The 24546-nt window shown below is 37.2% G+C and overlaps 1 protein-coding gene and 1 non-coding gene across 2 annotated transcripts in view; both read right to left on the bottom strand.

Annotated features, from left to right (window-relative positions):
* Positions 1-24546, bottom strand: part of COL19A1 (collagen type XIX alpha 1 chain) — a 329506-nt gene that overhangs the window by 211040 nt on the left and 93920 nt on the right. The window lies entirely within an intron of this gene.
* Positions 12934-13057, bottom strand: LOC136321321 (small nucleolar RNA SNORA77). Its single transcript, XR_010728584.1, has one exon. It is a non-coding gene; the product is annotated as a small nucleolar RNA SNORA77 (small nucleolar RNA).

Genomic DNA, 24546 nt, shown 5'->3' with positions numbered 1-24546 from the left:
TTCTGGGTTCTCTGTTCTGTTCCATTGATCTATACGGCTGTTCTTATGCCAGTACCAGGCTGTTTTGAGTACAATGGCCTTGTAGTATAACTTGATATAAGGAAGTGTGATACCTCCCACTTTATTCTCCCTTTTCAAGATTGCTGAGGTTGTTCGTGTCCTTTTTTGGTTCCATATAATTTTTGGAATATGTGTTCTATATCTTTGAAGTATGTCATTGGTATTTTAATAGGAATTCCATTGAATTTATAAATTACTTTGGGTAATATAGACATATTAATGATGTTTCTTCTTCCTAACCATGAGCACTGTATATGCTTCCACTTGTTTGTATCTTCTTTGATTTCTTTTGTCAATGTTTTATAATTTTCCAAGTACAAGTCTTTAATCTCCTTGGTTAAATGTACTCCTAGGTACTTTATTTATTTATTTATTTTTGTAATACTGAAGGGGATTGTTTCCTTAATTTCTCTTTCTGACAGTTCATTGTTGGTGTATAAAAATGTCTCTGATTTCTGAATATTAATTTTATATCCTGACATCTTGCTGAATTCATTTATCAGGTCCAGTAATTTTTTGCCTGAAACTTTAGGGTTTTCTACTGAATATATACAATATTATATCATCTGCAAATAATGATAGTTTTACTTCTTTTCCAATTTGGATGCCTTTTATTTCTTCTTCTTGTCTGATTGCTGTGGCTAGGACTTTCAGAACTCTGTTAAATAAGAGTGGTGATAGAGGGCACACCTGCCTTGTTCCTGATCTTAAGAGGATTGCTTTTAATTTTTGCCCATTGAGTACGATGTTGGCTGTGGGTTTGTCATAGATGGTCTTTATCATGTTGAGGTATGTTCTTTGTATTCCCACTTTGCTGGGAGTTTTGATCATGATGGGTGCTGGATTTTATCAAATGCTTTTTCTGCATCTATTGAAATTATCATGTGGTTTTTTTCCTTCCTTTTGTTTATGTGATGAATTACATTGATTGATTTACCAATATTGTACCAGACTTGACTTCCCAGACTAAATCCCACTTGATCATGATGTAGGATTTTTTTTCATATATTGCTGGATCTGGTTTGCTAATATTTTGTTGAGGATTTTAGCATCTAAATTTATCAGGGACATTGGCCTATAATTTTCTTTCTTTGTGTTGTCTTTTCTTGGTTTTGGAATCAGAATTATGCTCGCTTCATAAAGGGAGCTTGGAAGTCTTCCTTCCTCTTGAATTTTTTGAAATAGCTTGAGAAGGATAGGAGATAGTTCTTCTTTGAATATTTAGTAGAATTCACTTGTGAAACCATCAGGCCCAGGACTTTTCTTTGTTGGGATTTTTTTGATAACTGTTTTGATCTCATTGGTTGTAATCAGCCTGTTTAGGTTTTCTGATTCTTCCAGATTGATTTTTGGAAGATTGTATGTTTCAAGGAATTTGTCCATTTCATCTAGGTTGTCTAGTTTTTTGGCATACAGTTCTTCATAGTATTTTCTTACAATATTTTGTATTTCTGTTGTGTCAGTTGTTATTTCTCCACTCTCATTTCTAATTTTATTTATTTGAGTTCTCTCTCTTTTTTTCTTGGTGAGTCTGGTTAAAGGTTCATCGATCTTGTTTACCTTTTCAAAGAACCAGCTCCTGGTTTCATTGATTCTCTGTATTGTTTCTTTAGCCTCTATGTCATTTATTTCCTCTCTGATCTTTATTTTTTCCTTCCTTCTACTACCTCTGGGCTTTACTTGCTGTTCTTTTTCTAGTTCTTTTTGATGCAGGGTCAAGTTGTTTATTTGAGCTTTTTCTAGCTTCTTAAGGTATGCCTTTAATGCTATGAACTTCCCTCTCAGGACTGCTTTTGCTGTGTCCCATAAATTTTGAGTTGATATATACTCATTATTGTTTGTTCTAGGAATTTTTTTTATTCTTCTTTGATCTCATTGTTAACCCATTTGTTATTTAATAACATGCTATTTAGTTTCCAAGTGTTTGAGTATTTTTCAGTTTTTCTGTTGTGGTTGATTTCTAGTTTCATGCCATTGTGATCAGAGAAAATGCTAGATATGATTTCAATCTTCTTAAATTTGTTGAGACTGATTTTGTGCCCTAACATGTGGTCTATCCTAGAGAATGTACCATGAGCACTTGAAAAGAATGTATATTCTGCTGCTTTAGGGTGAAAGGTTCTGAAGATATCTATTAAATCAAGTTGATCTAATGTGTCCTTTAAGTCTGCTGTTTCTTTGTTAATTTTCTTTCTTGAGGATCTATCTAGTGATGTTAGTGGGGTATTGAAATCCCCTACTATTATAGTATTGCTGTTGATCTCTCCCTTTATATCCATCAAAGTCTGCTTTATATATTTAGGTGTTCCTATATTAGGTGTGTAGATATTTATAATGGTTATATCTTCCTGTTGGATTGCTCCCTTTATCATTATGTAGTGACCTTTATCTCTTACTATAGCCTTTGTTTTATAGTTCATTTTGCCTTATATAAGTATTGCTACCCCAGCTTTTTTTTCATTTCCATTTGCATGAAAAATTTTTTTCATCCTTTTACCTTCAGTCTATGTGCATCTTTTGTTTTAAGGTGTGTCTCTTGTAGACAGCATATGTATGGGCCCATTTTCTTATTGACGCAGCTACCCTATGTCTTTTGATTGGATCATTTAATCCATTTACATTTAAGGTTATTATTGATATGTAGTTGTTTATTGCCACTTTATTCTTTAAAGCTATATTCCTCTTTTGCTATATTATTTTTCTTCTTTGCTCTGTTTACAACAGGTCCTAAGCATTTCTTGCAGCATTGGTTTGGTTGTAGTGAATTCCTTGAGTTTTTTTATCTGGGAAGCTTTTTATTTCTCCTTCAATTTTAAATGATAGCCTTGCTGGATAAAGTAGTCTTGGTTGTAGGTTCTTGTTCTGCATTACTTTGAATATTTCTTGCCATTCCCTTCTGGCCTCAAGTGTTTCTGTTGAGAAGTCAGATGTCATCCTTATGGGGGCTTCTTTGTACGTGATAGCCTTTCTTTCTCTAGCAGCTTTTTATATTTTCTCTTTATTACTTAGCTTTGGTATTTTAATTATGATGTGTCTTGGTGTAGATTTCTTTGGGTTTCTCTTTAATGGAGTTCTCTGTGCTTCTTGAACTTATGAGCATTTCTCCTGCCTTAATTTAGGGAAGTTTTCAGCTATATGATATGATTGAACAAAGTCTCTATCCCTTGTTCTTTCTCTTCTTCTTCAGGAATCCCTATAATGTGGATGTTATTTCTCTTCATGTTGTCACAGAGCTCTCTTAGTGTTTCCTCAGACTTTTTGAGTCTCTTTTCCTTTTTCTGCTCTGCTTCCATGTCTTCATTTATCTTGTCCTCTAACTTGCTGATTCGATCCTCAGCTTCATCCATCCTGCTTTTAATTCCTTCCATGTGGTCTTCAATTCTGGTATTGTATTTGTCATTTCTGACTGATTCTTTTTCATTATTTTAATGTTCTTTTTTATATTTGCTATGTCTTTATTTAGGTGTTTATAATGACCATCTATTGTTGTTCTAAGATCTTTGAGCATCCTAACAATCATTATTTTAAACTCTGCATCCAGTAATTTGGGTATATCTCACTCATTCAAGTCTTTTTCTGGGGATTTCTCTTGATTCATTTGTGTTCCATTACTCTGCTTTCTCATTTTGTCTGTGTATAAGAAGGTTTTGGCCACTGGAGTCCAATGGGTGTAACCTCTGTGTTTCCTATCTGTGGTCTGTCTGCAGGCCTGCCACCCCCTCTGATGCTGCTGCCTAGGGCGTTTGCGTATGGGTGTTGCCGGTGCCAGCCGCTGGGGCTGTCGCTGCAGTTTCTGCCTCTCCTCCATGGGAGGTGCTGTGATCATGTGCCCGGGTCTATAAGCCTCAAAGGCCTCGGCCTTAGCCCTACCCTCACAGGTGGGGTTATTTTCTGTACCCGGGCCACAAGCCTCGACACCGCAGGCATGGGTGAGCACCTTTGCTCAGCTGTGGGTCTCTGCCTGTTCTGGGATTTTGCCCAACCCCTCGCAGGAGGAGCCCACTCGTGCTTTGGGCCTCAAGCCTCGGTTCCTTGGACTGGGTGAGGCTTCACACCATTTGCCCTTGCTCAGCAACTGATCTCCACCCCTTCTGGGGCTCCCGCCCTTCCCCTGCAGGCGGGATTGCAGGTGGGCCCGCAGCTGGGCCTGATCACTTTTGTGCATCCCCTCTGTTCCTGCCGGGCAAGACTGAGTCATACTGGGCCTCAGTCGTGGCCAGCTGGCTTCTGCCCTTGCCTACGGAACCGCGCTTCTGCATCCCATCTCCGCCTGCCCTCCAGCAAGCCCTCAGCTGTGTGGTTGGGGGTGCTGCAGCTCAGACCCTAACACTCCATACTGTAGTCCCGAAAGCTCCCTCCTTCTAAGTGACTCTGCTCTGAGTGCTGTGGGAGAGCTTGTTTGGCTGGTGTCCTGCTTCTCTTTGCTGATATTGCTGGTTTCAGGGGAACTATTCACTTCAGATATGGGAATTGAATCAGCTCAGGAGTTAGTGTGGCTGTCCCTCAAAGTGTTTCTCCCTGTGCCTCCTAGATTACACTCTCATCCCACTGCTCCAGTCCTCTCTTCTCTCCCATCCCCCGGAGCCTCGGGTGGGTGGTTGTGAGAGAGGTTTTTTGTGTGGTCCCTTTAAGAAGAATCCTGGGTCTGAGAAATCTGTCTCTTTCTCACAAACTGTATCCTGACTTGTTTGTAGCTAAATACTGTCCGTACACCTCTTCTAGGCTCTGGGGCTACAGGCTGGGGCTTTGTTCCTGGGGCTCAGGACCCTCCCCTCTCCACTAAACTCACTCCTGCCATGCGAGTCTGAGTCTCTCCAGGCTGATGTTTGCTCCCAGAAGTTGGACAGCCCTCTCTGCGTTTCTGCTTTTCCTACCAGTCTCAGTGTGGCTTCTTTGGCATTCCTTGGTTAAAGAGTCCTCTTAGTTTAGTCCAAAGTTGGCTTTTCCAGATGATGGTTCTTTAAATTAAGTTGTAATCCACTTTGGTTCTGGGAGGTGGAAGTTGGTATGTCCGCCTACTTCATAGCCATCTTGCTGGTCTCCTGTACTATTTTTGTTTTTGTAACTTTTGCTAATATTTTTTATAAAGTTTGTGGCTTAATTTTACTCAATAAAGCTTGACTGAGAAAAACTAATCCAATTATAGATGTGGAAACAGAAAATAAATTATATTAGAATCTCAAACCCTCTAATAAGTAAAATTATCCCCATTAAACTCTTAAAAGGTTTATATACATAATTATAAGTCTACTTTTATTATTGAGTAATCAGAGAAACTGATCATGACAACTTTGTGTACTACCTTATGCCAAACACTGGGGATATGAAGACTCAAAGTTGCTGTTGGGAGAAGACCAGCCTCTGATTATTGACAAAGGAGCCCACAATTTTGAGAGCCAAAGGATTACAGTGGTCAGGTATGCACTGTGGGCTTTTATGGTTAGGGAGCTTTCATATTGAATGTGAAAATTAAGTTATAATTAGGAATTAAATAATGTACAAGAGCCTGGAACGTGTTATCCTAACAGATAGAGGGGAAGGTGTCAAAGATGTCTAGTTCAGATCCAAGAGATTCAGAGCTAACTGGAAGACATTCCTTATGACCAAGAATAGGACAATTTGAGGATCAATAAGGAAAATTACAATGTATTTAAATAGGTTTATAATTCTAAAAAACAAAGAAATAAAATAAAATGTAATTGGTAACCACTGAAAGATAATAGAGAATCAACTCATTATTTCAAAAAATGGTATATCAATAAAACAATCAAGTATATATTTAGCAGGACTTTCCTTTGCAAACCATACCACTGAGTAATCAGAGAGTAGAGGAGGGAAAGTTTCTTCTCTATAAATATCCCAGCTAATAACTGTAAATGAAATAATAAAATGTCACCATTTTTCAACCCTAAGAGAGTTAATGAGTATGGGCATTGATGACCAATGGCTGCTATTATCACAAAAAGAGATTTCCTGACATTAGGTCATGTATGATAAAGGAATGCCCCACTACTTATAAAGTAGTTTCTATTAAAAACATCATACCTAAATCTGACCGAACTACTCATTTAAAGGAAACAGAGATGAGAGGAATATATTAAATTACATACACCATGGAGATGTAATTAAATCCAGACTGAAAATTTCTTCAAAACTAACAACACTGCTTCCTCAATAAATAATATAATGAAAAACAAACAACAAAACAAGCAGAGATAGAAGAAGATATTACAGATTAATAGACATTTAAAAACACAAGAACCAACTGGATTGTGTGAGCCTTTATTTGGATCCTGACTAAATTGTTTTAAAAATTTATGGTTTTTATTATACTACTGGAAATCTGAACACCAAATGACTACTTAATGACATTAAGAAATTATTGTTAAAAGGTATGTCTGATAATAAAATGGAGCTTATATAAGAATAACTTCTTATCATTTAGAGATAGATACACATTGAACTGTTTATAGATGAAGCATATCCTGTCTGGGATGGCCTCGGAATCATAAAGGAAGGGGTCTAGCTGCTTTTTTTTTTTTTGGTAAGAGAAGCGGGAGATAGTGAAGCAAACTTCCACATGTGCCTCGACCATGATTCACCTGGTAACTCTGTCTGGGGCCAATGCTTAGTATCAAGCTATTTTTAGTGCCTGAGGCTGATGCACTCCAACAGAGCTATCATCAGCATCCAGGCCATGCTTGAACCAATTGAACTACTAGCTGTGGGAGAGAAAAGGGATAAGGAGTGGGGGAGAAGCAGATGGTTGCTTCTTCTGTGTGCCCTGACCAGGAATCAAACCAGAGACATTCATACACCTGCTGACACTCTACCCACTTAGCCACTGACCAGAGCCTATTCTATGTACTTCTGTGTTTAAAATTGTCTTTAATAACTTCTCTAATATGCCTGAGTACAGGTTCTCTATTTTTCCATAAAGATAAGTATATTTTTCATGCCCACAAATAAATGTTATTTACATGTATACATAATTAAATGTTTTTTTATTTATTTTTTGCCATTCCACTTATTATTCTTGTTTAATTTATTGGGGTGACATTGGTTAATAAATTATACAGGCTTCAAGTGTACAATTCCATAATGCATCATCTGTGTATTGTAGTGTGTTCACCACCCCAAGTCTCCTTTCATCACCATTCATCCTCCCTTTACCCTCTTCCACCTCCCCCACCCTCTTTCCCTTTGGTAATCCCCACACTGCTGTCTGTGTCTATGAGGTTTTTTCTTTCCTTAATCCTTTACCTTTTTCACCCAGTCTCCCAAACTCCCATCCCCTATGACATCTGTCAGTCTGTTTTCTGTATTTGAGTTTGTTTCTATTTTGTTTGTTAGTTTATTTTGTTGATTGGATTCTACATGTACGTGAAATCATGTGGTATTTGAATTAAACTTTTTCATACCGAAAAAAATAAGTTGCTTAAAGGTTAAAGTTCTAGAAATGCAGACAAAAGTTATTCATTCACAATCAATATTTAATATTAATATAAGACCCTATATGCATGAGACACCGTTCTCAGAACTTTAATTCATTTACCTCAACACAGCACCATGGATTAGGTACTAATACCTACTCCATTTTCTAGATGAGGAAATGGAGGTTGAGAAAGGTCAAGTATCTTGACCCAGATAATAAGCAGAGCTAGGGTTTGGACCCAGGCAGTTCTGTTCTATGGCTCAGGCTCTTAAACTTTGGCCTATATTTATTTCTATACCTAACTATTGGGTAAGTTCCCATGTTTTAGGCAGGATCTAGATCAAAAGAAATGAGGGAAGCCAATTCCAGAAGAAGAGAAAGGTAAAAGTAAAGGCACAAATACAAGGACCAGCAAGTTACTTGGTTTGAGTAAAGCACAGGATTCTGAACAAGAGAGATGCTGTGAAATGAAGTTGAAAGTCAGATAAGATTAGTGCAGGCCCTGGCCGGTTGGCTCAGCGGTAGAGCGTTGGCCTGGCGTGTGGGGGACCCGGGTTCGATTCCCGGCCAGGGCACATAGGAGAGGCGCCCATTTGCTTCTCCACCCCCAACCCTTCTTCCTCTCTGTCTCTCTCTTCCCCTCCCGCAGCCAAGGCTCCATTGGAGCAAAGATGGCCCGGGCGCTGGGGATGGCTCCTTGGCCTCTGCCCCAGGTGCTAGAGTGGCTCTGGTCGTGGCAGAGCGACACCCCGGAGGGGCAGAGCATCGCCCCCTGGTGGGCAGAGCATCGCCCCTGGTGGGCATGCCGGGTGGATCCCGGTCGGGCGCATGCGGGAGTCTGTCTGACTGTCTCTCCCCGTTTCCAGCTTCGGAAAAATACAAAAAAAAAAAAAAAAAGAAAAAAAAGAAGAAAAAAAAAGATTAGTGCAGAAGAACAGGAAGGGCGAGTTAGAGGTGTCAGGATAGCTCTGGTAACCCTTTGTGGGGGCACTGCCCCTTTGAGTGGAAGATTGACATATACTTTTTTGGAGATTAACGGAGTTTAACCTGCAGGGAAAATTATTGGGAGGGTCGAGATTAAGAGTTGAAATTCAGTTAGGAGTTATGCCAACAGTTTAGGTAAAGTAAGAAAGGCTGGAATTTAAGGGTGATGGCATGGGAATGAAAAAGAAGAGCAACTATGAGAAATGAGATGGTACAGAAGCAAAAGACATAGAGAAATATGAGTTAACAATAATGGCAAGTTTGGGGCCTGGGCAAAGCTTGGGAGGATGGTGACATCATCACCACAAATAGAAAGGAGCTACTGCAGAAAGAGAACCAGATGTGAGGGTGTAATGCCGGTGGCCGAGGCCAGGCAGGTGTACATTGGACTCGGGCAGATGGTAGAAAAACTGCGGAGCTGAAAAGCATGAGGGCCATTTGTTTAATCAAGTCACACACAGGCGGACAAGCACACAGGCAGGGGAATCCGCCTCTCAGGCAAACAAACAGCAAAATAGCCCCTCACAATGGCAGGCAGGCAATCTCCATCTGCAACCCCTCATTTCTCTTGAGCACAAGCACCCATAGCCTTATATAGGCCATACAGGTGGCACAACCACGCACTCATGTACCAGTTGGGCAAAGTACATGCAGCCAGTGACCCTACGAGCAAGCCTAACACAGCTGCCCCACAGAGAGAAAAGAGAAAGGATTTTGTTTTGAATATACTGAACTAATTGCAATAAACAACATTCCAGGAGGATAGGTTTAGTAGCTAGGATAAAGTGGTCCCAAACCAGGAGAGAACTCGGCTGTAGGATATGGTTGTGGGACTCATTCTCCTGTGAGGGTGATGGTTGAACTGGTAGTTGGGAAGTACCTTTTTCCTAGTGATAGTGTTAAGGTAGTTTGGTCTGAGTCTCTAACAGTATTATGAGTCTCTTAATACCTGAATGTTGTTTTCTATTATTTCCTACTCCCGTAGCATGGACCTCAGTGAACTCTCTTGTCTGATTCACGAAGTGATGCTAGGAATCTTTTCATAAGCAGTGTTTTGATCTCCCAAATGATTCCAGTATGGCATTTATTTATTGGTAGTTTTCTTATTGTCTCATCTGGGACTAATTAATAGGGAAAGTCCAAATCTCAAAAGCAAATTTGTAGTGGAGGACTAAAGACCTTTTTTAGATAATTCAGATGTGTAATTCTATTTTAGACTGAGGCATCTTTATGTTCTGGCCTATATTATGCAACAGTGATCATGTTATGATTCACTGTTGAATTGTTAGCCAAGTCTAGCCAATGGGAGAAGTAGAGGAAATGACGTATAAGATTTTACTTGCCTCTGCCATAATAAACCACTGCTAGAATAAGGCTGCTGTTAATTGAGAAGGAAACTGTAGGGATAGGGGAAGAAAACTGAAAACAATGCTGCACTTGTGCACATTTAAACAATTTCTAATTTAAATTTTAAAATTTCTTTAAAAACTAAAAGTTCTGTTTCTTACAGCAAGGCTAAAAGCAAACCATTTCGGAGTCTTTTTCCGAACCTATATGAGTCAGGATATTTAGTTTAACGCTGTAAGGATCCAGATAATTATCTTTTTTACTTACTCAGTTTATTCCTCCCATGTCAAAAGCTGATGTTCATACTTAATTTTTTTTAACCTTTTTTTAAAAATTTATTTATTTATTCATTTTTTTTAGAGAGGAGAGAGACAGAGAGAGAGAGAGAGAGAGAGAGAGAGAGAGGAGGAGAGACAGAGAGAGAGAAGGGGGGGAGGAGCTGGAAGCATCAACTCCCATATGTGCCTTGACCAGGCAAGCCCAGGGTTTCGAACCGGCGACCTCAGCATTTCCAGGTCGGCGCTTTATCCACTGCGCCACCACAGGTCAGGCTCATACTTAATTTTAAACAGTTTTACAATTTCCATTTACTGCAACCTTAGGCTGAGAAAGCCCACTCTTTGGATTTTATAGGGCACTTTTTACAATACTAACAACTTCATTCAGTAGGGCTTCTCTACAGGAGAAGGAAGAATATTAGCCAGAGAGCTCCTAAGTAAGCACAGCTGGGAATCCTTATCAACAATCAAGAACCAACAGGCATGGTAATTAAACACAGCTGGAAGGTCTTTTGTTAGATCCAAGTCTTAGAAGCCAGTGAATGGAAGCCCTATCTTGCAAACCGTGGTGCTTATATCGCTAACTTTTACAAAACTTCACAAGCTCATGAGCACAGAGCTGATTTGCTTTTTGTGAAACCAGTAACCAGGCAATCCTCTTAAGGACTTTAAGCCAGTAGTGTGAGATTTGTTTTAAATTTATTCCAACCATCATAGTTGACACTTTTCAGGAGCAAACGAAGACTCCTCCCTCTATGTAGCCTCATATCTGGGCCATGGACAAGTAAAAAATCGTGTTACTGTTTGCACTGCTAAAATGAGAGAAAACAGGGGAAAAATTAGAGATTGGCTTATTTGTTAGTAAGAGAATTATATTTTTTAAATTCCACTTTTGAGGAAGACAAGAATATGAATTAACATAAGAGTTACTTTTTTGTTGTGTTGTTTTTGTGTTGGTATAGCTAGAGGTGCACTTAGATAAGAGTGAGTTATAATCACAGAATACCCTTGAGTGGATACCTCTGGGGTGATGCCTTTGGATTTTAAACCACCAAAATGATTTTTAAAAAATACCCAAAGTCCTGGCACTGAGGAAGATTTCTAATGAACAATTGTGCTCAATTCTCTACTCTACACATTTTCCAACAGCTCCCATAAAGTTAGAGTACCCTTGGTGTTAGAGCCACAAAGCTCAGTGGTTCGTTTATGTAAATTAAGAATGAGTAATACAGATCAGAACTGGTTTCAAAATAAGTATTCCTTGAAGAATGTTGAAGGTGTTATAGCACACACCCAGGCAGCAGTGTTTAGTCTAGATAGAAATCCAGCTGTTGACTATATTATATGGTTGGGTTTGTAAATGAAAATAACCACTTCTTGGCCCTGGCCAGTTGGCTCATTGGATAGAGCAGTGGCCCAGTGTGTGGACATCCTGGGTTCGATCCCCAGTCAGGGCACACATGAGAAGCTACCATCTGCTTCTCTCCTCCTCCCTCTCCCTCTTCTCTCTCTCTTCCTCTCTAACAGCCAGTGGCTCAATTGGTTTAAGCATTGGCCCTAGGTGCTGAGGATAGCTTGGTTGGTCTGATCATTGGCCCCAGATGGGGATTGCTGGGTAGGTCCCAGTCGGGGTGCATGCAGGAGTCTGACTATCTTAACTCTCACTTAAACAAACAAACAAGCAAACAAACAAAACATTTTGTAATGCTGGTGGCCAAGGCCAGGCAGGTTCACACTGGATTCCGGTAGAAAAACTGCGCAGCCGAAAAGGGTTCGGCTATTCCATTTAATAGAGTCTCACAACAGCGGACAAGCACACAGGCGGGGGAAAACCTCTTTTCCGGCATACAAACAGCAAGAATGGCCCCTCGCAGTGGCGTGCAGGCAACCTGCCCTCCACAATCCCCAATCTCTCTCCAGCGCAAGCACCCATAGCCTTATACAGGCCATACACATGTGGCGCAGCCACGCACTCACGCACCAATCAGGCAGAGTGCCTGCAGCGGTAACCCTGCAAGCAAGCCTAACCCAGCTGCCCCACACACTTCTTTCAAATTTCAGCTGTTGTGCAAGAATGTCTAAGGGAGTTCGTTAAAATGAGAACTTCATGGCAAACGCCTAGACTTCTCTGGTAGATCTAGGGTCCCAGGAGGAAGAGGCATTTTTAAGCACCTAGGAGATGCTGATGTAGGTAGTCTGTACCACATTATGGAAAACACTGGATATTATTTATACTTGTTGCTTTTCATTACAGTATACCTACTGATACATGACAATGAATTATCCCAGTTTAAACCAAAACACACGACCTCATTTTTCTGATGCATAAAAGGAGGATTTTTTTATACATAGTAATCTGTCATTAAATCCTTTTTTTTTTTTTTTTTTTGTATTTTTCTGAAGCTGGAAATGGGGAGAGACAGACAGACTCCCGCATACGCCCGACCGGGATCCACCCGGCACGCCCACCAGGGGGCGACGCTCTGCCCACCAGGGGGTGATGCTCTGCCCCTCCGTGGCATTGCTCTTGCCGCGACCAGAGCCACTCTAGTGCCTGGGGCAGAGGCCAAGGAGCCATCCCCAGCGCCCGGGCCATGTTTGCTCCAATGGAGCCTTGGCTGCGGGAGGGGAAGAGAGAGACAGAGAGGAAGGAGAGGGGGAGGGGTAGAGAGGCAGATGGGCACTTCTCCTGTGTGCCCTGGCCGGGAATTGAACCCGGGACCTCTGCATGCCAGGCCGACGCTCTACCACTGAGCCAACCGGCCAGGGCCCATTAAATACTTTTACTGACTGATGATGATGATGATGATGATGATGATGATCTATTTTTACCGTGTCCCTGGGCAGCTGCCTCCCCCTCCCAGGGACGGGTAGTCCAGTGCCCTGGAACGTTGCTGTGGCAGACCAGACAAGCACCCACGCGGGAATGCGCCTGGGGACAGAACGAGTCTGTGCAACAGATTCATTTTTAAATGACACTTTTCTATGTATATTATTTGAAACTTAAAAACAATACAATTAATTGTACAATTTGCTTTCTTCCTGCCTTATTAGACCATCTTACTAAAAATAATTACTTTTCTATTTTTATTTATTTTAACTAAGCAAAACAAACATATTCAAGCTCTAGGTTACTAGAGCAAACTTTCTAAGTCGAATATGACACACAGAGAATATATGTTTTAACAAGTCCCTGAACTGTGTTTTCCAAACACCCTAAGGCACCCATTGGAGTTGTTATTATCTATTAAATTCAATTTATGTAAGTGGAGTCTTTAAATATGCATTTCATAATAATATACTTTTTAAGATGTCCCCTGATATATATTATACACATTACTGAACCACAATGACTATTAACATGGTAAAATTAATAATATGCATTTTTATTTATTTTTTAAAGATAGGTTTTTAAATTAATTAATTAATTTATTTATTTTTAGAGAGGAGAGAAACAGAGAGGGAGAGAGAGGAGAGAGAAACAGAAAGAGAGAAGGGGGGGGAGCTGGAAGCATCAACTCCCATATGTGCCTTGACCAGGCAAGCCCAGGGTTTTGAACCGGCGACCTCAGCATTTCCAGGTCGACGCTTTAGCCACTGCGCCACCACAGGTCAGGCAATAATATGCATTTTTAAATGACCTAAACTTTCAAAGACACTCAGGAGAGTCCTTGCAGTAAAGTTTTTGAAATGAGGGTTTGTTTTTTAATAATTTTGTGGACAAAGAAATACACATTTAAGGAACTTTTGAAGATGCTCAGTGATAGCGACGTGAGCTCAGATTCCAGGATCTGTGTCTCTACTTTCCACTCGTTATGATCATTTCTAGTGGCCGTCATTTTTCTGATTAAGCTCTGTCTCCAACAGACCTAGATGCGAAGTTTCTGAGACTTCCCTCGTCCTCTGTCTCCTTTCCTACTGGTGCTGAATGCACCATTGGACCTGGGACCTCTGGGTGGCAGAAAGGGTGTTTCTATTCAGAGGCACGAGTATAAAATGATTCTAATGCTTCTGTGTTTGGCAACAGGCACCCCGTATTAACTCATGTAGAGGTTCTTTCACTGTAAAGTCACAACCTGGCTAACTCAAACAAGTGGAATCATTAAGCTAAAGATTCCAAAACCAACCCACACAACAAAAGTCAAGTTAAATTCTTTTAACCTTGTACTATCAAAATGTCAATCAATTCATTGTCCAGTCCTCTATTGTAATACACAGGGAAATAGTCTCTCCTCTAAAAGATATAACTTAATGTATACTTTATATGTTGATCCCAGTAACAAGTAGGGAGACCTGTACTTATCCAAATTAAATCTAAATAAATATTTCCCTCAAATGCTACCAGCTCTTAAATTAAGCCCTTAAATAAACTCAGTAAAATTAAGACTAAGCATAACACATTTGATTGTTCATTTGCATTAATTCTATTTTTAAAGTGAAGAAAATTATCAGTCTCCTATGAAAAATGTTTTAGACTGGTCACAGATAACTCCACAGCAACATTCAATGCTCAATAGTAATAAAACAATGGCTAAAATGTCTCCAAGAGCCCTAGCTGGATAGCTCGGTTGGTTAGAGCATCATCCTGAAGCGCAAAGGTTGTTAGTTCCATCCCTGGTCAGGGCACATACAGGAATACTAGACCAATGTTTCTCTCTCTCTCTCTCTCTCTCTCTCTCTCTTCCTCCTTTCCCCTCTCTCTAAAATCAATAAAATAAACATTTTAAAAAAAGTTTCCTGTGCCCTGGCCGGTTGGTTTAATGGTAGAGCATCGGCCCGCATGTGGATGTCCTGGGTCTGACTTCAAGTCAGGGCCCACAGGAGAAGCAACCATCTGCTTCTCCAACCACTCCCCCCCTTCTCTATCACTCTCTCTCTCTCTTCTTCTGAAGCCATGGCTCAAATTGGTTCAAGCACATCACCCCAGGTGCTGAGGATGGCTCTGTGGAGCCTCCACTTCGGGCACTAAACATAGCTTGGTTGCAAGCATGGCCCCAGGTGGGCAGAGCATTGGCCCCAGATGATAGTTGCAGGGGGATCCCAGTCGGGGCACATGTGAGAGTCTGTCTATCTCACCTCTTCTTAAAAAAAAGTTTCCTTCAATTATTTAAAAATAAAATAAAATGTCACCAAGAAAACAAAGACAGTCTCAAGAACTATAGACTAATCTAAATTGTCATTAAAGTATAAAGGAAAAAAGTTCGAGGGGCTCTCCACATACACTATATCTATATATATATTAATTTTTATTAATTTTAATGGATTGTGTTTACATGGATTCAAGTGTCTCACTGAATATAACTCCCTCACCCCCACCCCTGTGTCCCTTTTCATTACTCCCTTTGCCCTCCTCCCTCTATCTCCCTCCCCCCTTCCCTCTAGGATTTGCTGTCCTGTTACCTATATCTCTGTGTTATGTATGTATAGTTCAATCCCTTTACCTTCTCTGATCCCATCCCCCCATCCCCCTTCCCTCTGACTGCTGTCCCTCTGGTCCTTGTGACCCTGCCTCTGTCTCTATTCCGTTCCTCAGAAGAAAATATCACTTGATCTCACATATATGTGGAATCTAATGAACAAAGTGAACTGAGAAATGCATCTATATTTTTAGTGAATTTTTTGAGAAGAAAACTAGAAGACATTAGCCACACAAAATAATAATACAAAAACTGTAGGCAAAGAACTGAACATAGATTTCATTTAGCTGTAAGACTAAAAGAAAAAAAATTGGGTATTTTGGTTAGAACAAAATGTAAATACTATAATATTGAAAAATGTAATTCTATAACAAAAATTGGAAGGAGAAGGGAGAGATAAAGAGACTGGCAATGTGAATGTAATAATTTCTTTATCATGTATAATAAGGTACTTAAAGAACATCTTTAAATCAATAAATTAGGTAACAAAGATTAGCATATCAATAAAACCAAGATAAAAACTAAGAAAAATAATGCAATTCATTGAAATCTGACTACCTCAGGGATGGAAGAAGTAGAAATATGTTAAATCTGCCATCCCAGAGAAGAAAATCAACAGAAACTGAGGGCAGAAATAAATAATTTAGTTTATTTTATGACTATAAATAAGCACAGAAACAGATAATTCCCAAATTTTGAGGAATAACACAAAAAAAGCAATAAACAAACAAACTAATTAAACCCATAATTTAAAATCATTTACAAAGAAACCAACAGATCTTATTGGCTTTTCTGGTGAGTTCTTAAGAACATTTAAGGAATAAATAATATAAATATTACAAGCACTTCTTTGGAGAACAGAAAAGGAGTTCACAATTTCCATCACATAAGCCCAGCATAACTCTTATACCAAAATCTGACAAGAAAATTACGAGAAAGGAATCACTCAGGTTTTTCATAAATCTAGATACAAAACTCCTAGGAAATGTATTAGCAAATTGGACCTTGGGATATTAAAAAATAGCATAACACATCATGAACAAATGAGTTTTATTACAGAAATCTGTAAAGCCAGTATCCATGGCCACAATCACAGCCACCTGGCCCGTGCAGGTTCGCATTTGATTTGGACAGACGGTAATGAAACAATGGAGCCAAGAACTGGTGGGCCATTAGCTTTAATCCACTGACTTATCCAAGTTTCCTAGAATCAAAGGTTTCTAGCTCACCAGACTTATTCACCTCTGTTCCCCATCTCCTTCTCTCTGCACAAACTCTGCATTAACTGGCTTCTCCTTCAGCACTCCGCCATCTTGGCTGCTTCTCCTCTCCTCCACGTGGTCTTTCTCTGCTCTCCTTGTAATGCTAATCTCAGCAACCGAGAGTGAGCAAGTTCCTGGTCTGCCCCATTTTATAGTGTAGAAATCAAAACCTTTAATCCAATATATAAACAAGGAAATCTCTGATACAAAGTCACTTAGGGTGGGAATGGCTTAGTCTTAAAACTAAACCTTAGCAGGCATCCCCAAACCACGGCCCGCGGGCCACATGCAGCCCCCTGAGGCCATTTACCCCCCCACACACACTTCCGGAAGGGGTACCTCTTTCATTGGTGGTCAGTGAGAGGAACACCATATGTGGTGGTCCTTCAATGGTCTGAGAGACAGTGAACTGGCCCCCTGTGTAAAAAGTTTGGGGACCCCTGCGGCTTAGGGTATAATAGCCCTGCCCGCTTACAGCCTGTTCCCCACACCCAATGCAAACTCTAAGTGAGCAAACCTATATATCATATTTACAAACTTATTTGACCAACAAAATCCAAGCCTAGTTTAACATTTAAGAATAAATTAATAAAATTAACTACATTAATAGGAAAGAAAAATCATTTTCATTTCAACAGTTGTAGAAAAGAATTTTAAAAATTCAATATATGAATAACTAACTATTCAGGGGAAAACTCAGGAAGCTATATTCTTAATATCCTTTTTCTCATAATACATCCATACAAAAACCTACAGTATATTTAATTATTAAATATTGAATTATTTTCCTCTGAGTTTAGAAAGAAGACAAGCTGTCCACTATAACCACTTATATTCAATATTATATCAAAAGTCTTAGTGCAATATGGCAAGAAAAAGAAATACAATTAGTAAGAAATAGGATAAAGAATTAAAACTGTTTATTCATATATAACATGATAAGCTATACACTATTGAATTAATTAATTATTTGAGCAAGGCTGCTGGAAATAAAGCCAATAAATAAAATAATGTTTTTAATACTCTACCAGCAAAAAATTGAAATTAAAATAAAAAAATTAGTTAAATGGGCATTAAAAACATCAAATACTTAGTAATAAAAATAACAAATTATTTAAGAACTCTACTGTGAAAATTACATTACTAAGAAACAATAAAGAAAACCTAAATAAGCAGATACACTATGGACTGGACGACTGTATGTTATTATAAGATAAATCCTCCCAAATAATCTATAGGTTGAAAGAAAACATTCAAAATCTCAGCAGGTTGTGTGTGTGTGAGTGTGGAAACTAACATGTTGACTTCAAAATCTACATGGAAATACCAGGTCCCAGGATACCCAAGATAATCTCAATGAGCAGAGTTGAAGAACTTTCACCATTAATACTTTCAACTCAATATTTACTATAAAATGCCAGTAATTTAGGTAAGGTTGTATTGGTTAAGTGAAGACAAATAGACCGTTGGGACAGAACAGAGAATCTTTCCTCCATCCCTCCTCTCTTCTTTATTTTTATATTTTTGTTTTTATTCCTGTTAAATCACTCCTGTTTCTTCCTGATCACGCAGTTATCATTGATATGACTGTAGTTCAATTTTATTTATATACTATTGTAGCAACTAGCTAGTTGGTTTTCCTATCTTCAATCAATTTTTCTTGTACTTATTTTTTTTAATTTTAATTTTTATTCATTTTAGAGAGGAGAGAGAGAGGGAGAGAGAGAGACAGAGAGAGAGACAGGTGGGAGGAGCTGGAAGCATCAACTCCCATATGTGCCTTGACCAAGCAAGCCCAGGGTTTCGAACCGACGACCTCAGCATTTCCAGGTCAATGCTTTATCCACTGCACCACCACAGGTCAGGCTCTTGTATTTATTTTTTAAAATTAAAAAATTACCTAAAATACAAACATAATTTTACATAAATTTCTAAATGTGATTACATAAAACATATTTTTGTACTGATTTCTAAATGCTTTTTATGAAATATCTGATACATGCTCATGACTATATATAATGTATATATATCTGTGTGTGTAATATGATATATTTTCTGACTATAAAATTTATAAATATAAAGCCATTTATATACTAAATAAATATACAATTTATAAGTAAAATATTTCACAGATATAAAGCATTTTTAAATATAAAAATATATAATGTAATTTATGACAATAACAATAAAACATACTTTTCTACCTCACTTATTTAACTCTTCACTGGATGCCAGACTTTTGTTATGAATTTTTTACATATCCTTCCTATTTTTTTCTCCAAACTCATATAATCCTAACTAGACACATACACACACTATAATTTTTGTCCTGTTTGCTATAAAATTTGGTTATATTAAATAATTTTTCTTCATTTGAATTTTCTCCATCAACATTACCTTCCATAAATCAATTTGGAATACCCAACACAGTCTTAATTTATTCACCTTAATTATTCCATAATACTCTATGATCTAGTTGTTCCCTAAATTTACTCAGTGTTTTCCTGTTAATGCCTTTTTGCTGTTTCCTCTTCTCTGCTGCTGCAAATTATGCTGCATTAAACACAATTATATGCACGTAATATACTTTGTATAAATCAGAGTCTCAAAGAGCTCGTTGGGTAAAGAGATTATATATTAAAGATTAAAAAAATAAATAAATAAAACATGTTGCCAAAACTGCTTTCCAAAAGAGGCTATAGCTCTCTGCATACCATCAGCAATGTATGGGAATGCCTTCGTCCTTACATCACATCCAGCAACAGGTGTCAGGGCGATGCGTGGAAAGTCAGAGCTCCTAATTGCTTTAAATTACGTATCACGGACTATTAGTGAATCTGAGTCTTTTATGTTTCCTAATATTTTAGGTTTGCCCTGTGGCAAACTAGTGACTCACATATTTTCTTCACTTTAAAAAATTATTTTTTTCATCTTTTCTCATCAATTTTTAAAAACTCTTTGGAAAGTACAAATGTTAAATGGTTGCCTGTTAATTTTTATAATAACTTTACCAAAACTACCATTTTGTAATTAAGTTTAGTTATAGGCCTTTACTTTTTAAATGTTTAATTTTTATATCTATGATACATCTGTCTTTTACTCTATAGTCCTTGGGTCTCAAGTGTTGTTAGATATACCCTTGCCCCTAGCTTGTATAAATTCAAAATATATATTTTGTTTTGATTTTTAAATTAATCCTTCATCCATCTTGGATTCATTTTTTATAGACTATAGGATATTTTTCATATGGATAGAGTCAATAGAGCCAGCAGATCTATGGAGTAATCCATCCTTTCCATTGCATACAAACATTTATTAAATTAAATTCTCATAAAATCTTGGATCAATATCTAGACCTTCAGTTTCATTCTATCTGTCTTTATACTACATGATACAGTATTTATGTTATTATGGTGACTTTATAGAATGTTATGGTGTCTGGTAAAGCAAGCCCATCCTTACTATTGTCCTTTTGTAAAATTTTTAATTATTTTTAGATATTTATTTGTCTATGTAAACTTTAATTTTATACAACTTCAAAACAAATTTATTGCATTAAATTTATATGTTAATTTTAAATTAGTGAATTTTTCTAATGTAACTTTTAAGAAAATGGTATCTACTTTCAGTTAATCTTGTTTGAAATCCTTTGATTTTCTTTGTACATATCATGTTATTTTCTCTCTTTTTTTTCAAGTGAGAGTAGGGGAAGATACAGAGACAGATTCCTGCATGCGCCCTGACCAGGATCTGCCTGGCAAACCCTTCCGGGGCCAATGCTGTGCTCATCTGCGGCCATGATCACAACTGATCTATTTTTAATATGTGAGGCAGGGGCTCCATGGAGTCATCCTCAGCACCCGGGGCTATGTGCTCAAATCAATAGAGTAGTGGCTGTGGGAGGAGAAGAGCGAGAAGGGGGAGCGGAAGGGGGGAAGCAGATGGTTGCTTCTCCAGAGTGTCCTGACTGGGAATCAAACCCGGGACTTCCACATGTTGGGTTGACAATCCACTGTTATCCAACCATCCAGGGCCATGTTCTTTTCTTATTCCAATTTCCCTAAAATTCTTATTGCTTTTATTACTTTTAATAGACTTTTACCTATTTATATTTCTAGATGTTCATGGTTAAGATCAAGAAAATCTTTTGTTTTTTAATATATCTCTGGTGTCTCTAACCAATTACCCAAATTCTTTTATCAATTAAAAATCTTTCTTACCAAAGTCTCTTAGATTTTCCATTTTTACAGTCAGATATAAGTTAAAGAAGAGATAGATTTAATCTTTTTTACAATACATACAAGTTATTTAATTTGCTTGTGAAGCAGTGGTGATGTCACTTTTACTTCTTTGGGTATTAGTATTGTTTGTTTAATTTTTAAACTAGCCTCCCACCATTTTTTAGAATATTTGATTTTTGAGTTCAATACAAATATTTCATCAATTCTCAGTTTACTCAGAAATTCAATTATAAATGATTATTGCATATTAACAAAATCTTTGATATCTACATAATTATACAAGTTCTATACACCAATCAGTTAATGCAACATAGAATGTTGATATAATTCCTTAATTTAAATCAACCTTGACTTCCTAGTATAAACCTATTTAATGTTTCTTTTGCTAAATTGTTGACTTCTATTTGTTAATATTTTATATATAAAATAATATATATTCATAAGTAAATTTGATTATAGTTTTTATTTTATTTATTAGATTTGAAATTAAAATTATGCTGACTTCTTTGAAGCTGTCAATATTTTCTTTGGTCTAGAATAGTTTAAATAACATTGGCTAGATAAAGCCTACTAAAAAATACAATTAGTCCTATCTTTTATTCAATGGTAGATCTTGAATCACCTCTTCCACAACAATTAGTGTTGTCCTCTTTTCTAAAAACTCTAGCTCCGTTTTTTACTTTCTTTCAGAAAATAATCAATTTTTCTTTGTTGTCTATAATTTGTTTCTTTAGAAGTACACAAAGTAGTCTCTCGGGATTTCTTTAGTTTATATACTATCTGTAGTTAAATTTATATTTATAAATTTATTTCTTGTTCTAATTTGTCTCATTTGTATTTTCTGTTTCCTTAACCAAATTTTATTGATTTATTTTATGGGTCATTTTATTAAACCAGTTTTTAGATTTGTTTATCTATTTTTACAATTTAAAAAGTTTGTTTAATTGATTTTAGTGATTATATTACTAAATCCTTCTAGTTTACTTTGGTTTATTTGTAGCTCTTTTTATTATTATATGAGATAAAAAGTATTTATTTTTATATTTCCTCCTTTATAATAAACAAGGTTTTCACTATATATTTTCACCCTCAGTATAGCTTTTAAAAAATTATTAAAGTATAGTTGACATATTCTTATGTTAGTTTCAGATGTACAACATAGTTTTTCAACATGTATGTAGCATTACTTGTAATAGCCAAGATATGGAAGCAACCTAAGTGTCCATTGTATATATACGATGGAATATTACTCAATAATAAAAAAGAATGAAATTCTGCCATTTGCAACAAAATGGATAAACCTAGAGAACAGCTTTTTTATGTTTCATGTTTTGATATAGAATATTTTCTTGTTCACTGATATCTATGACTTTCTCTTTTCATTTACTCTTTAATTCAAGAGTTATTTTTAGGAGTGTTTTTCTTCATTTCTTGGTTTCTTTATTGTTGCTTATATCCATAAATATGTCTTGCAAAATGTCTGCCTTTGAACTTAATTTTTTCTAAAAATTTATAAACTTTTCTAAATATTCCAGGAACATACAAAATACTTATCTATTAGATAAAGAATTCTCTATTTCTTTCTCTGTCTCTCTATATCTACAGATATGACAATCAACCTAAATGAATGAAGATATAGCAAAAACTGTGCACACCAACTCAAATTAATATTTCTGAAGTTTCTACCCCTCTGCTCAAGAACCAAAATAGGAAATGACAGCAGCAAAACTCTATGTTAACTCACACAATGATCAGAAATAACATGTAGAATCCATGAGAATTCTTGTGAAAATTTGAGGAGGAAGATCATAAGACTGGACATCTGGCTAGTCAATTATTAGAATTTAAGATTGTTAAAATTTGGGGTTCTTTGGTAAACATGACTATTAGTAGGTAACGCCAGGATTTTGCCACTTGTACTTTATGATCAAATGCGAAAACTCTGTTTGGCTACATTTCATGCTTTCTTTTCTTTCTCCAATCAAAGGAAAAGATAAAATATTCTAAATTAATTTGCCTTGGAATCTTAAAAAGCAGAATAAACCTAGACAAGAAGCCAAATCCATTTACTCTCTCTTACACTAAACTTTCAGTTTCTATAAATGGCAAGAATAAAGAAAACAGAGAGCTTCAGAAAATCCTGGGAAGTGCCAAACAAAAAGCTTACCTAATGTCTCATTTAAGCCTGCATGAGGCTTTTAAGGGATATCAGCCTCTCTAATCTTTTGTCTAGAGATTTCATATGGGTCTTCTAGGAGGAAGATTCTTCCCAAAATATCAAAGTTCCCTACCATAATGATCGCTTGCTTGGAGGTCAGGTGGTGTCCCTACTGGGGAGAGTGAGCTCAACAGGCCATCAACTGAACTCTCAGAGGGAACCTTTTGATGTTATTTCCTGGTAATTTTCCTGGTTAAGTGCTCTACCTGAAGCTGTGCTTCAGTCAGGTTTTTAAAAGTTCTTTTCTTTTTCTCTCTGGTGGTCACAGCTTTTCATTTTGTTACATAATACACCCCATCTGGTTCCCTATACTTTCTCCCTCTCTGTGACTTTGAATGAATTATTCCATTTGCTTCCTCCTTGCTCTGGAGAATACCTGCCTATGCTTCAAGATTCCCTAATGAATCCTTACCCAACTTACTTCCCTCTGCCTAGCAGAGTTATGAACTCACCCCTCCTCCTTCTACAGCATCATTTACCAACCATCAGACACTTTATGCATGCTCTTTAAAAGAATGTTCTATCTCTTTCATCTCTGTTACCCTAGTGCTAACCATAGTATCTGGTATACAGTACATAGTAAATGATCAAATAAATGGATAACTATAATAATAAAAATAAAAGTGTTTCAAAACAAGGCAAGGGTTTTGAAAAAAATTAACATCATGTTGAGTTATGGATAGCATCAACTGCTTTGAAAGTAAAAGGAAGGCATTTTTAAATTCATTGATTCTAGATAACTACCTTGAGATTAAGAGAGGAAAGGGTAGATTAAGGACAGATACTAAGAGCTCATGGAAATTAGTCATTGACATAAATTTCCTAACTCTTGGGGAAGGAAAAGTCAAGATCCAGTAATGTTTCCTCATTTAAAATATATATACATGAGTAAGTTGGGTATTGATCCCTGGCAAAATTCTGGAATTAATTATTAAACAAATTGATTGTAAGCTATTAGTAAAGAATACAATTATCAAGAAGGTATATAATATCAAAAAACAAAAAGTATGCAAATGTTATGAGATTGGTTTACTTACTGCAGTGAGACATTTAATAAAATTTCTTATGATGTGTTGCATAAATGTGGGTTAAACTGCAGTGAGGTCAGTAAGTGGTTTAATATACTCATTTTAATTCATGTTTAGTTATTACCTAGAAAGAGTGCTCCAGTGGTGTGCCACAGAGTTTTGTCTTACTCAATATTCATATCAGTTATTCAAAGACCCAGAATTTATCTATAAAAAAAAATCATGGTTCTTCCAAAGCTGAGAAAGGGAATATTATGAGAACAGATGTGAGAAGAA

Source organism: Saccopteryx bilineata, chromosome 1 (assembly GCF_036850765.1).
Source record: "Saccopteryx bilineata isolate mSacBil1 chromosome 1, mSacBil1_pri_phased_curated, whole genome shotgun sequence".
Taxonomy (NCBI): domain Eukaryota; kingdom Metazoa; phylum Chordata; class Mammalia; order Chiroptera; family Emballonuridae; genus Saccopteryx; species Saccopteryx bilineata.
The sequence above is the reverse complement of the archived record's forward strand: the minus strand, read 5'-3'. Positions and strand labels throughout refer to the sequence as shown.